General features: G+C 38.0%; 1 protein-coding gene across 1 annotated transcript in view; it reads right to left on the bottom strand.

Annotated features, from left to right (window-relative positions):
* Positions 1 to 13689, bottom strand: part of schip1 (schwannomin interacting protein 1) — a 216368-nt gene extending 202679 nt beyond the window's left edge. The window contains exons 1-3 of the mRNA XM_051863770.1: positions 13601 to 13689; positions 4804 to 4866; positions 4398 to 4474 (exon numbers count right to left, since the gene is read on the bottom strand). The gene's annotated coding sequence lies outside the window, so the exon portion shown is untranslated. The remainder of the gene's footprint in view (positions 1 to 4397; positions 4475 to 4803; positions 4867 to 13600) is intronic.
* Positions 13690 to 14205: the final 516 nt, after the last annotated feature.

Here is a 14205-nt window from a genome sequence, read left to right as displayed (position 1 = left end):
CTATTTTTAGGAAACATGGCTGCTATCAACACTCTATCAGCGTGTCTTGACGAAGTCAAATCTTGGCTCTCCAAAAATTTTCTTTTTTTGAACACAGTTATTGTATTCGGCCCCTCTGACTCTAGGACAAAAAATCTACTTGTCCTTGAGTCTGTAAATTCTTTTATTTCCTCACAAGCGCAGAATTTGGGTGTGGAGTTTGATAACCGTTTGAAATTTGACAAAAAAATTAGTTCTGTCATAGGTTCGAGTTTTTTTTATATTCACTCACTTTCTAAAATCAAACCCTTTCTTTCGGAGAGTTCTTTAGAGGTTGCTATCCATGCTTTCATTACGTCCTGGCTGGATTACTGCAATTCTCTCTATTACGGCATATAAAAGACTCAAATTTCCCGCTTACAAGTAGTTCAAAATGCAACAGCTAGTTTTCTAAAGGGATGTAAAAAATATCATATCATATAATATCATGTTATTCCCCTCCTGAAATCCCTTCATTGGCTGCCGATTCACTTTAGAATCGAGTTCAAAATCCTACTCCACCCCTATACTCCTGCTAGAGGTCTAAGATTGGAGGGTAAACTTCTCCTCCAAATCCCTAGACCCCGCCTAAAGACCAGGGGCCGTATTCACAAAACATCTTATCTTGCCACTAAGAGTTCTCCTAAATAGCAATAAAAGTTCTTAGTTAAGAGTTTTCTCTTAAAACCTATTCACAAAGCTGCTGAGACCAACTTTTACTAAGGGATAGAAAGAAGTCTTAAGCTAAGAGAAAGGGCGGGGTTGACCTTGTTGCTGTGGATGATGTCAACAAACTTACTATGCGCACAGTGATTGACTGATGGGGGATGAGTCTCTGTCAGTGATTTAATCATAGAAATATTGTAGAATGACTGAGATATCATTTTTCATTTCAAATAAAGGTTTTAAAATACAAATGTTGCCATATTTAAATAAAGATTTTAAAATGTAGGCTAAGTGTCACTAATTAAACTAGTATATGTTCAGCTAATTGTTAGCCTTTTACATGTCTGCGTCTCAAGAGATTGAAGAACTCAAGCAACAAATTATGTTTTATAAACATAGTTTGGGAGGAGCACGTTCAAAAGGTCTATCTAATCAGTTCAAGGCTGCAATTATTTTTTCATGCGCAGCTTGTCAGTGAAGTATGGCTCCAAATGCTAATCCATCTGAAAGCACTGCGAGTTTGAGTCGCTTATAATGTACATTTGAAAAAGCAACACGCGTCAAACATCTTTCCAGACATGAGAAGCTTTTATTAACATCTTGTCTAACAAAAGGCAACATTTAATAATATGGTTTTACTCCAAACTCACTTCATAACGACAGTTGAGCATCCTTCTGTGAGATGATGTGGCTTCTTACACAGAATAAGGCAGTTGTGTGTTTATTAGTCATGCTTAATCAAAATGATCAAAATGCTTCAATCTTCTGTTTATTCAGCTACAGCTATATGACATGTGTTATCAACTTCTGCGGCAGTGCATATTTGTAGTTTCTGCAAGAGTGCGCCCTCTGGCGTTCAGATGGAGAAGCATTTACTATTGATCACAGAGCCATACAGCTCTGACAAGCTGCGCATTAAATAATTGCAGCTTTTGCCAAATCGTGTGCGATTTAATCGCGATAAATCGGGCAGTTCTAGTTTTCCCCTCTTTTATAGTATATACGTCTGTTTTAGATCACTCTTGACTTTCTCCATAGCATTTCAAAATGGTAAATTCTCAATAGAATTCAAATGGGTTGCACATTTTATCATCAGCATTGCGATAGGAAGAGCTTGCGCAAATCTCATCACACTTTTGGAACGCGCTGGTGAACGTGCCTACGGTGATTCATGTGACACTCATGCAAAATTAAACAATTTGGCTTCAGTCATATTGTGGAGATAATTGGTCTGTTCAGATTGTATGAGAACTTAGTGCTTATAAAAGCTCTGAACACTCAATGTATGTAATTATTAATAGCCTGATTGTATGTTTCCATTAACCATGGTATAAATATTAGGGGGGTTGTACTTGCTTGTTGTCGTTAAAGTTCAATGTAGATTTTTCCTCATTTAACAACATTTTGTACTTACAGAAGGGAAGATTTGGGTGGATGACAAGTCTGGCATTTAAAAAATGGTTGAAAAGAATAAAAATTTTTTTAAAGCTGTTATAATCTTTTAGAATAATTAGAATGCTAGACTAGTTAAAAAATAGAATTACAAATATAGCTGCAAGCAGCAGTTAACAGGGTTCAGGCGTTTTAAGGACTTTAAGCACATGTGTAATAAGGTGTTATGTTTTATTAAGCAAACCTGAAACCATTAAGATCAGAGATAAAATTGCCAATACAGGCAATTTACTAGGGAATGTATGGTTCTTAAAGCTATTTGACAGTTATAGCGCCACCTATGGTCCGATTTCCATAAAAGTTTGTAATTTCACCTAATTTCATCTAATCTAGCTTTCGTATAGGAATTATATGCTTTTGCGTGCACTTGGACACGCCCATTTTTTAAATGACCCTGTTATAGCTATCCAAAAAGTAAAGGTCAACATTTTTTTTTTTTTTTTTTTGATGATGATGATTATTGATCTAGAGTATGGAGACCCGCACATGACATGCCGGAAAAAAAGGAAATTGTGCACACGATTTAATAATTCGTTCCCTCGATTTGCTAAATCGTGCATACTTTTTAGTAATTTTTTCCCTCGATTTATAAATTGTACGCATGATTTACCAAATGGAGTGAGTGAATTAGTAGATTGTGCGCATGATTTAGCCTACTATTTTTTTCCTGCGTGTCATTCGCGGGGCTCCATGCTAGAGAGTCCAGAGAATTGTACTGCACTGGTTTTATTGAGGTTGAGCGAAAAACCTTGGACTACTTCGCAAAAGTACTTTTTATAAATAATTTCAAATATTTAACGAATTATTTGATTGACAGCAGTGGTTCTTGAAGCAAAGTTGTTCAGAATTAGATCTATCATATGATATGAATATTGTGTGTATGTGCAAAAAACCATGTAAAACATGATATCGTCCCCCGGTGGCCGATCTGAATGAGTCGAACAGTTTTGCTCCAATTGGCCTCCGTTAACCTTGTCTAATAGGTGCTCAAATTTCATTGGCTGATGGCGGCCATGATCTTTGAGATATGTGAATGTCCTCATAGACCATCATGGCTCCTTGGACAAAGACACTCCATGCCAATTTTCAAGTCAATCGGACTAACGGTTGCTTAGTTATATCAATTTTCATGTTTTTTCCTGCTTTAGCACCACCCAGTGGCCAAACTTCACTTTTTTTTCTTTTTCTTTTTTTTTTTTTTTTTTACTGTGACCTCAGATTGAGCTTATGTACCAAGTTTGGTGAAAATATCTCATTCTGTTCAAGAGTTACAGCCGTTTTAGTAAAAATGGCCCCGCCCACATTTAATATTTCAGCATTTTGTCATGAACGTGAATCAAAATTTCAACTTTTTTTCTGATAATTATTGATATTCAGACTCCAGAGAATCTTTCTGCACTGGTTTGGTTCTGACTGGGTAAAAACCCTAGGACTAGTTCGCAAAAGTAGGTTTTTCAAAAAATGTTCATGGTGGAAATGAAATTAGAGATATTGTTCATCTTTAGGATTCCAATTGTATAAGGCAACTGAGTCTATGACAAATGGTACAGGAGTTATGAGCGATTTCACGTTTTTGAAACATGTTATTTACTTGTGAGTTCGGTAAGCAGTTTTTGAGATTTCAGGATTCCCCATTCAAATAGATAGGACTTGGTCTTTATGCCCAAGAACAGCTGCCTGGAGGCATTGCAAATATGGCTGCCGTGTGAACAGACTTTCCTTGAAAGGGACTTTGATAGCGAGCAAAACTACTACCATCTGACCAAGTTTCAAGTCTTTAGGCCTTACGGTTTGGGCTGCCTGATCAGTTTTATGGTGGGATAATAATAAAAATCCTTACAATTACAATAGGGTTTCAGCGCTTGAACCCCTGAATATTTCCTGATGTAGCTGAAGAGTGATCTGACGTGAACACAAGGCTATAACAAGAGATTGTGATTGAGAGAACTGATTTTGACTTTGCGACAAGAGTGTTTGCTTCGTCCTTATATTCAATACAATACAGCCGTTTACATTCAGATTCCCTCGAGACGCAATGAGTTACCTGTCAGTCAACTTTCACTCAACAAACTGCATTAAAGTTAAACCGGGATCCAGGCAAAAACATGCTTCAGCAAACACAGAGCTATGTAAAATAACAGTCAGAAGAACAATACAATACTAATGACGCTTTTATCTATTCAGTGTGCATTTCTCACGGTTGCTTGTATCTAATCATTACAACACAAAGATGGTTAAACAGGCAAACTTCTCTCACTCACATTCTAGCTTGTTCTCCAGCAGCAGATTCTGCTCGCGTTGTCGTGGACGGCCTCTGTCTCTCTGCTGATGGCCGTTTCTATGACAACAGACAGAAGACAGCGTGAGACACGGGTACTGCGCATTATGTAGGTGATCATTTAGGAAAGTCTCAGACCTAGAGGGAAAACTGCAGTGTGTTGACTTTAAATAAGTTTAGGATGTGAAATGAGTTCAGTTTGATGAAATAATGTTCAATCTGCCATGTTCATGAGTGCAGGGTATAAAATATCAGTAACACTTTAGTTTAGGATCCAATTCTCACTATTTCTAGGGTGACCTTTCCCTTCATATTTTGCAGTTATATGCTGAAACATTGTAATAAAATGTCATATGTATGCAAGTATAATCATGTATTATTCTCTTCACCCTTCCAGTGTTGGTTCTGGTGGATCTTCAACACAGCTGAGGCGATGATACGAGTCTTTCTGCCTGAAAAACAAAAGCAGTCAAAGGTATTATGCCTAGTTATGCCCTTATGATTAATAAAATGGTTAAGACAACCCTGAAATCATTTGTATTGTATGCAATGATTCCCTCTGAAATTATTATTACTTTTTTTTTTTTTTTTGAGACTCATTCTATTGTAAAATCAGCCCTTAAGCCCTGGATACACTGCACGATTTTAGCAATCCTATAAGATCATTACTTTATCACACTGTGCAACATGGATCTACTAAACTTGGATACGACATGTATGTAGACTGTACGATGATGACAACTCTTGACTTGTAGGCTACGATGCAAGTTTCTATAGAAGAATAAAACGTCATCAACATGCGCTAGTGGTAAACAAAACACCATGTTGAATCACACTTTGGCAGTTGTAGTTTTTACGTGTGCGGAAAATAAAAAGGAAGCAGCAAAAGAAGAAGGGAAAAGAGCTTGAGGTAAGCAGTTTTAAGTTTTAGCGCCATGTCTCGTTGATTTCATGTCGCATTTTTATTGGCTGGTCAGTAGACGTAGGTCGTAGCAGCAAACACACTGTGCGTTGATCAGGCTGAATTTCTGACACTGTGATCTTAGGCTATCTTTGGTCGCAAGACCAGGAAAACGGCTGTCTTTGAACCTCTCTCATTGTACGACATAGGACCACCGATTAAGAGCCATGATCACAGAATTGTTTCACGATGCCAATCTGTCGTCTGGGACAGCCAAAAATCATGCAGTGTATGATTTAGATGTCATTTAGAAATCATGTTGTTTCAAATAAGAATGACTTTATTTCTTTCTTAATGACTATCCTTCTTTAACACAAAAGCAGATGTTTAACAAATGTTCCCATCAATCTTTTCCATAAAATGAAACCATATCTGAATATATGGAAGAGCATATAATCGCTGTCTGGTGAAAACCGTATATTTTTTAAGAGCATTTCAGTTACTATTTCAGATTTTGGAGATGTGTTATAATAAAGTCTCTTTAAGTGAGTCATACAGCTTCACATTTTCAAACAAACAATGTCAAGTCCAATATAAAATTAACAGTCAACAGGTAGTCGCATTTAATGCCAAAGAGTCAGTGTCATGTCTTTTTATCCAGTAATTTAATTCCTCATCTACCTCAATATGTTCCAGTAAACATGGACTGATTGAAAATGCTCAAGGTATCAGAGGCGAGTATATTTTAGCATCTCGCAAAAAGACACAACAACAGTGAACTGAGGAGGAAGAAGGACATTTAAGTGACGCACACTATCTTTGTGTCAAAACACACATTTCATGGGCCGACCTCATAAAGTTGTTGTTGTGTTTCAGAGGGTTTGAGGTCAGGTAATAACCAGGAGCGCACTGAGGTGATATTTTCATCTGTCTCTAAGGAGCCTTCAGGCCGAACATGAACCTCAAGACATTGATTGAACAACAAACAGTCCTTGAGACGTCTATAAAGGCCAGTTCACATTGCACCAACAACAATAGACACTTCATCGTGTTTTGCTGAATCAGCGTGTTAACCCTGTCAGCGTCTGTTGCCAAATGAACATTCAGTCGCTGTTTGTCGGGTCGTGGAATTTGAATTGCAGCAATGAAAGTCATCTTTGAAGTGATGGGCATCTGTGAAATCCATTCTAACAAAACGTTTAGTTAGATTGCTTGAAAATGTGGTAATGGAATGAAGGGTGTTTTTTTTTAAATAGTACTGAATCAAGCAGACCACATTAGGTTGCAGCTATGAAAGTCATTTTTAGGGCTGAGATCAGGTAGCGCTACTGTCTGACAGGTTTCATATAGTGTATCCAGTGACCTCTCTATATCAGACAGCAGTTTTCCTGACCTTTATCAGCCAAACACAGTCTTATCAGAGACAAGCTGCTTTTATTTGTGAAAGCATGTTATCAGTGACCCCAGTGCAGAATAAACGTTGAATGAGGGGAAAGAGCTTTATCTGCAGGCACGTTCATTAATTGGAAAACTGTAAATCAATTTACACCAACAACACCTGCAGGAGCAATTATTCAAGTCTACAATCACAAACATCTACAGGAGAGAGAAAAACTGACACAAATAGATTTTTACACTTTCTGAAGAAACCGACTGCTGAGTGCAGGATACTCACTGACTTAAAGCTTAACTTTCGAAGTTGAGATGCTTTGTCCTGTCCTATTCTAATATGAGAAGCCATCTATAAGTTAATCAACATACAGATGGCTTCTCATATTAGAATAGGACAAGACAAAGCATCTCAACTTCTGAAAAGTTGGTTAAAAAACATGCATCTGATCACTCAGTAAAATAAGAGCACACTCTCCTCATCAGGACACTCTCCTCATCAGAAATCATTCTGGAGCTCAAACGCTGCAGGACGAGATGTACTGAAGATTTATGCGCAACAGTAAAAGTGATGCTTGACTTAATAAACAGCACTAATCGACCACTGCTAACATGCATTAATGCTCTGAACGGTAAATGCATTGACTGCTATAAGATGATACACACATCATCTTTATGATACAGACAGAAAAAAAGGAAAATATCTCTGAGACGAAGGCTAAACATCCCCTGGAGTGCAGCCTGTGTCACATGTACAGACACATGAGAGAACGATGAAGGGCAGAAAATGAGCCAAAGCGCTCTAATTAGAAGTCAATTCACCTTAGAGATGCACATTATGCATGCAGATAGCAAATTAATTTAATATCTGTAATTAAGCAGCTCATTAAGGGCAGAAGCTCTGCTGAGACTAAAGAGAGAGCGGCCGATAGAAATGCACTCTAAAGTTTAATGTTTGAGGATATAGATGTAAGATGACTGAATCATTCACTCTGAACAGTTAAGAAAAACAAGGCAGCAAAATGTGGTTACACTTTATTTTGATGGTCCCCTTTAGACATTCTGTTGACCATAAATAATGATGCACCTACATATCATAAGTTGAGGATTAGTAGACAGTCCACTTAATATCTGCTAACACTCTACTGTGATGGTCTCCCAACTGACATTCTACTGGCTATAAGTAACTTTGCAACTACATGTTAACTTATTCTACTAACCCTAACCTACTACAGTCTACTAATACTCAACTAGTACTCTAATGAGAGTTAAAATAGGTGCAGAGTTACTCATGTGGATGTGAACGTCAAAAACAAACAGAAGCCATTATAATCATAGACCCTATCTACGCTGATACAGTGTACAGATGTGCGTTGAGTTTCTGAAGTCATTATAATCACTGACGCTGTCTACGCTGATACAGTATACAGATGTGCGTTGAGTTTCTGAAGCCATTATAATCACTGACGCTGTCTACGCTGATACAGTATACAGATGTGCATTCAGTTTCTGAAGTCATTATAATCACTGACGCTGTCTATACTGATACAGTATACAGATGTGCATTCAGTTTCTGAAGTCATTATAATCACTGATGCTGTCTACGCTGATACAGTATACAGATATGCGTTGAGTTTCTGAAGTCATTATAATCACTGACGCTGTCTACGCTGATACAGTATACAGATGTGCGTTGAGTTTCTGAAGCCATTATAATCACTGACGCTGTCTACGCTGATACAGTGTACAGATGTGTGTTCAGTTTCTGAAGTCATTATAATCACTGACGCTGTCTATACTGATACAGTATACAGATGTGCATTCAGTTTCTGAAGTCATTATAATCACTGATGCTGTCTACGCTGATACAGTATACAGATATGCGTTGAGTTTCTGAAGCCATTATAATCACTAACGCTGTCTACGCTGATACAGTATACAGATGTGCGTTCGGTTTCTGAAGTCATTATGACTGACGCTGTCTACGCTGATACAGTATACAGATGTGCGTTCAGTTTCTGAAGTCATTATAATCACTAACTCTGTCTACGCTGATACTGTATACACATGTGCGTTCAGTTTCTAAAGCCATTATAATCGCTGATGCTGTCTATGCTGATACAGTATACAGATGTGCGTTCAGTTTCTGAAGCCATTATAATCACTGACGCTGTCTACACTGATACAGCATACAGATGTGCGTTCAGTTTAAAGTCGTTATAATGACTGACGCTGTCTACGCTGATACAGTATACAGATGTGCGTTCAGTTTTAAGTCATTATAATGACTGACGCTGTCTACGCTGATAGAGCATACAGATGTGCTTTGAGTTTCTGAAGCCATTATAATCACTGACATTGTCTACGCTAATACAGTATACAGATGTGCGTTCAGTTTCTGAAGCCATTATAATCACTGACGCTGTCTATGCTGATACAGTGTACAGATGTGTGTTCAGTTTCTGAAGTCATTATAATCACTGACGCTGTCTACACTGATACAGTATACAGATGTGTGTTCAGTTTCTGAAGTCATTATAATCACTGATGCTGTCTACGCTGATACAGTATACAGATGCGTGTTGAGTTTCTGAAGCCATTATAATCACTGACGCTGTCTACGCTGATACAGGATACAGATGTGCGTTGAGTTTCTGAAGCCATTATAATCACTGACGCTGTCTACGTTAATACAATATACAGATGTGCGTTCGGTTTCTGAAGTCATTATGACTGACGCTGTCTACGCTGATACAGTATACAGATGTGCGTTCAGTTTCTGAAGTCATTATAATGACTGACGCTGTCTACGCTGATACAGTGTACTTATGTGTGTTCAGTTTCTGAAGTCATTATGACTGACGCTGTCTATGCTGATACAGTATACAGATGTGCGTTCAGTTTCTGAAGTCATTATAATGACTGACGCTGTCTACGCTGATACAGTGTACTTATGTGCGTTCAGTTTCTAAAGCCATTATAATCGCTGATGCTGTCTATGCTGATACAGTATACAGATGTGCGTTCAGTTTCTGAAGCCATTATAATCACTGACGCTGTCTACACTGATACAGCATACAGATGTGCATTCAGTTTAAAGTCGTTATAATGACTGACGCTGTCTACGCTGATACAGTATACAGATGTGCGTTCAGTTTTAAGTCATTATAATGACTGACGCTGTCTACGCTGATAGAGCATACAGATGTGCTTTGAGTTTCTGAAGCCATTATAATCACTGACATTGTCTACGCTAATACAGTATACAGATGTGCATTCAGTTTCTGAAGCCATTATAATCACTGACGCTGTCTATGCTGATACAGTGTACAGATGTGTGTTCATTTTCTGAAGTCATTATAATCACTGACGCTGTCTACACTGATACAGTATACAGATGTGTGTTCAGTTTCTGAAGTCATTATAATCACTGATGCTGTCTACGCTGATACAGTATACAGATGTGTGTTGAGTTTCTGAAGCCATTATAATCACTGACGCTGTCTACGCTGATACAGGATACAGATGTGCGTTGAGTTTCTGAAGCCATTATAATCACTGACGCTGTCTATGTTGATACAGTATACAGATGTGCGTTCGGTTTCTGAAGTCATTATGACTGACGCTGTCTACGCTGATACAGTATACAGATGTGCGTTCAGTTTCTGAAGTCATTATAATGACTGACGCTGTCTACGCTGATACAGTGTACTTATGTGTGTTCAGTTTCTGAAGTCATTATGACTGACGCTGTCTACGCTGATACTGTATACAGATGTGCGTTCAGTTTCTGAAGTCATTATAATCACTAACTCTGTCTACGCTGATACTGTATACACATGTGCGTTCAGTTTCTAAAGCCATTATAATCACTGGCGCTGTCTACGCTGATACAGTATACAGATGTGCGTTCAGTTTCTGAAGCCATTATAATCACTGACGCTGTCTACACTGATACAGCATACAGATGTGCGTTCAGTTTAAAGTCGTTATAATGACTGACGCTGTCGACGCTGATAGAGCATACAGATGTGCTTTGAGTTTCTGAAGCCATTTTAATCACTGACATTGTCTACGCTAATACAGTATACAGATGTGCGTTCAGTTTCTGAAGTAATTATAATCACTGACGCTGTCTACGCTGATACAGTATACAGACGTGCGTTCAGTTTCTGAAGCCATTATAATGACTGACGCTGTCTACGCTGATACAGTATACAGATGTGCGTTCAGTTTCTGAAGTCATTATAATAACTGACGCTGTCTATGCTGATACAGTATACAGATGTGCGTTCAGTTTCTGAACTCATAATCACTGACTCTATGCTGATACAGTATACAGATGTGCGTTCAGTTTAAAGTCGTTATAATCACTGACGCTGTCTACACTGATACAGTATACAGATGTGCATTCAGTTTTAAGTCATTGTAATGACTGACGCTGTCTATGCTGATACAGTATACAGATGTGTGATCAGTTTCTGAAGTCATTATAATGACTGACACAGTATACGCTGATACAGCGTATACGCTGTGAAAGTAACTTTAATGTTTATTCTATTCTTCCCCAGTTCACCGACTCACGTACTTTTATGTATTTCGGGAGAAGGGGATGAATTCACGTGTTGTAAATCCAACAGATCCGATTCTCTGTGCGCCACAAAACTAACATGGCGGCGCCCATTGCTCATATGGCTCAACTAACGCGATCGTTATAAAGGTGTTTAAACAGGAAAACACATCCACTTGTACATATTTGACAATCGGAATATCAGATATTTCATGCTATAAATAACAAATTTGTGAATATTTTGAATAAAAAAGGAAAAATTAAATAAAAGCAGATCATCAGTCATACAGCGCTGTGGTGTGTTACGTGACAGCAATGACGCGTCACCATGGAAACAATAAAGTGATATGTTCTAAATAACAGTCGCCTTAAAAAAAACTCAAGCTGGGGGGTCAGCCAGAATATTTTAAACTTACGTGCGAAAGGGTTAAAATCACTGACGCTCTCTATGCTGATACAGTATACAGATGTTTGTTCAGTTTCTGAAGTCATTATAACCACTGACGCTGTCTACGCTGGTACAGTATACAGATGTGCGTTCAGTTTCTAAAGTCATTATAATCACTGACGCTGTCTACGCTGATACAGTATACAGATGCGTGTTCAGTTTCTGAAGTCATTATAATGACTGACACTGTCTACACTGATACAGTATACAGATGTGCGTTAATGTGATGATCCACCAGCAACTGTAACTGACACAACAACAGTGACTGCTGTCAATAATGAGGGAATAGATGGACTGAATGTCAGTTAGTTTATGTTTTCATCACAGCAAAGAACTAATATTCTCAATGTCTAATAAATGACATAATGAGGCAGAAGGTCCTTTTAAGACCTAAAAGAGTGTAAGAGTCCAAATGTGTATGAGTAAAGCAAAACAATTTGTGTGAAAAGTGGTAAAAAAAAAAAAGAAAAAAAAAGAAGCTTATTTTGATTAAAATTTATGCAAATATAAAGCAGCCTATATAAGTGGGGTTTTTTTTACCTCACATTTGGAAATAAAGACCCCCAGCATGAGTTAGACATGCTGGGACTGTACAGTGATATAGAGCGGATAGATGGGCTCACATCACGTGAGAGGAATTATAAGCCGAGTGTCTCACAAGCTCCGGAGCAGTTTTAAACATGTTGAAATATTGTCCAGTGTATTCACTCTCAGTCTCCACCATTCCTTCCATTACTGGCACAAATCCAATGGTTTTGTAGAGAGAACTATTAGATGAACAATTATCTAACCTAAAATTAACCTAGCATTAAAAATAGCCTACCTATAAACATATCAAATGTCTGTAATTCAACAAATTGATTATCAATAATCATTTTTATTATACAGTTTAATATATTTAAGTAATAATATTAGCCAATAGGTACATGTTTTGCCATATCCCACAATTTGCGTGCAACCCCATTATATCACATAGTTTTCTTCCTAGTCCAAAAATGTAAGATTCTTAAAAACCAACAGACCCAGGAAGTGACATCATCTGGACACTTATAGCATGGCAAACAGACAGATAATCTCATTCCATCTTCTCAACTTTTAAGTGTTCACTGCATTTGTAAAGCTCCAGCATTCAACCCTGTTCCCCAAAATACAAAAAAAATGACCAAACAAATATTTTCATATTTTTTAACAATCAATCAATCAATCAATCAATAAAAAAGAATTGTCAATTTTGATTTCATGGTGACTTTAATATGCAACCCTGTTCCCATTCTGGTAGTAGCCTACATGGTACATGTAAATAATATCTCGCATTTGGTAACAGGGTTGCGAAAATCTCTAACATTTAAAATGTGAAATAAAACAGCTCTTATAATATTTAGTTTGACTTCCTAAGCTTGATGATCAACATGTTCTGATAGTAAGCAGCTCCTCTCACTGAAATTCAAAAGTCTTTATGACTGAAGAGTTCGAAAGATGATCGCGCGGTCACAGTCCGGTTCGGTCATGATTCGGGTTCGGAAACGAAGCACCGAATCCCGGATCAGCGACCTGCTGCGATGGGCGCCGCCGGCTCGGTCATTTAGAGCAAGTACTGGAGCTCGAGCTGCTGAAGAAAAACGAGAAAGTTCTGCTTCACCTCGTTCATTAGCCTGCCTACAATTAAGATGAATACCTTCACACAAATAAAAGAGTTTAGAATTAAAATCGTCCTGTGACATGAGCTGAAGAAAACCAGCTGCAGATCCCAATGTCACGGTGAATAATCACGAGTCATCGCGTCTGTGATCGATCAGAACCGCGCGTTCTTTACTCTCATCAGAACCATCAGACTGACGCTGGACTGAGGCGTGAATGGCAGTCAGAGAACGCTTTTACCTGAGAGATGCTTAAAGCCCGTCCGGCGTCTTCAGACAGTCAAACACATGACATCACCGCATCACCTCCGCGAGCGTCTGACCCGCGCGAAGAGCGTCGCGTCAGGACTGTCCTGGGCTGCTTCCTCTCAGCCAATCAGACGAGAGGATCCTGCAGCATCAGCATCAATCAGTCATTCTCTACCTACAGATGCTACAGGGGGACGCGGGGCTAGTTGTCACAAGGTATACGTCTCTGCAAGACTTTAATAAAAATAAAATAAATAAAAATTAAATTAAATAATAAAAGCTAAAAGTAAAATGCTGGTTTAAGACCTGACATTCATACATTTCCGATAAACCTACCTTCATATAAATATAACCAAAACCATATTTTGTAAGTCTGTTTTAATTTGTAAAACTGTTTTAATAATTCTATTTAGCTGAAAAGTCATTAAATAGCCTGTTGATTTTTTATTAACAGCTGTACAGGTTATTTGAACATTATTTTATTTTATTTTTCTTTTTTTAAATCATGAAACTTTATGTAAAAAAAATTGTGTCCCGCATTTTCATGTCACTACCGAAACTGTGTATGTTTTAGTCCATTGGCTGAGACTGATTTTA

Source organism: Ctenopharyngodon idella, chromosome 15 (assembly GCF_019924925.1).
Source record: "Ctenopharyngodon idella isolate HZGC_01 chromosome 15, HZGC01, whole genome shotgun sequence".
Classification (NCBI taxonomy): domain Eukaryota; kingdom Metazoa; phylum Chordata; class Actinopteri; order Cypriniformes; family Xenocyprididae; genus Ctenopharyngodon; species Ctenopharyngodon idella.
The sequence above is the reverse complement of the archived record's forward strand: the minus strand, read 5'-3'. Positions and strand labels throughout refer to the sequence as shown.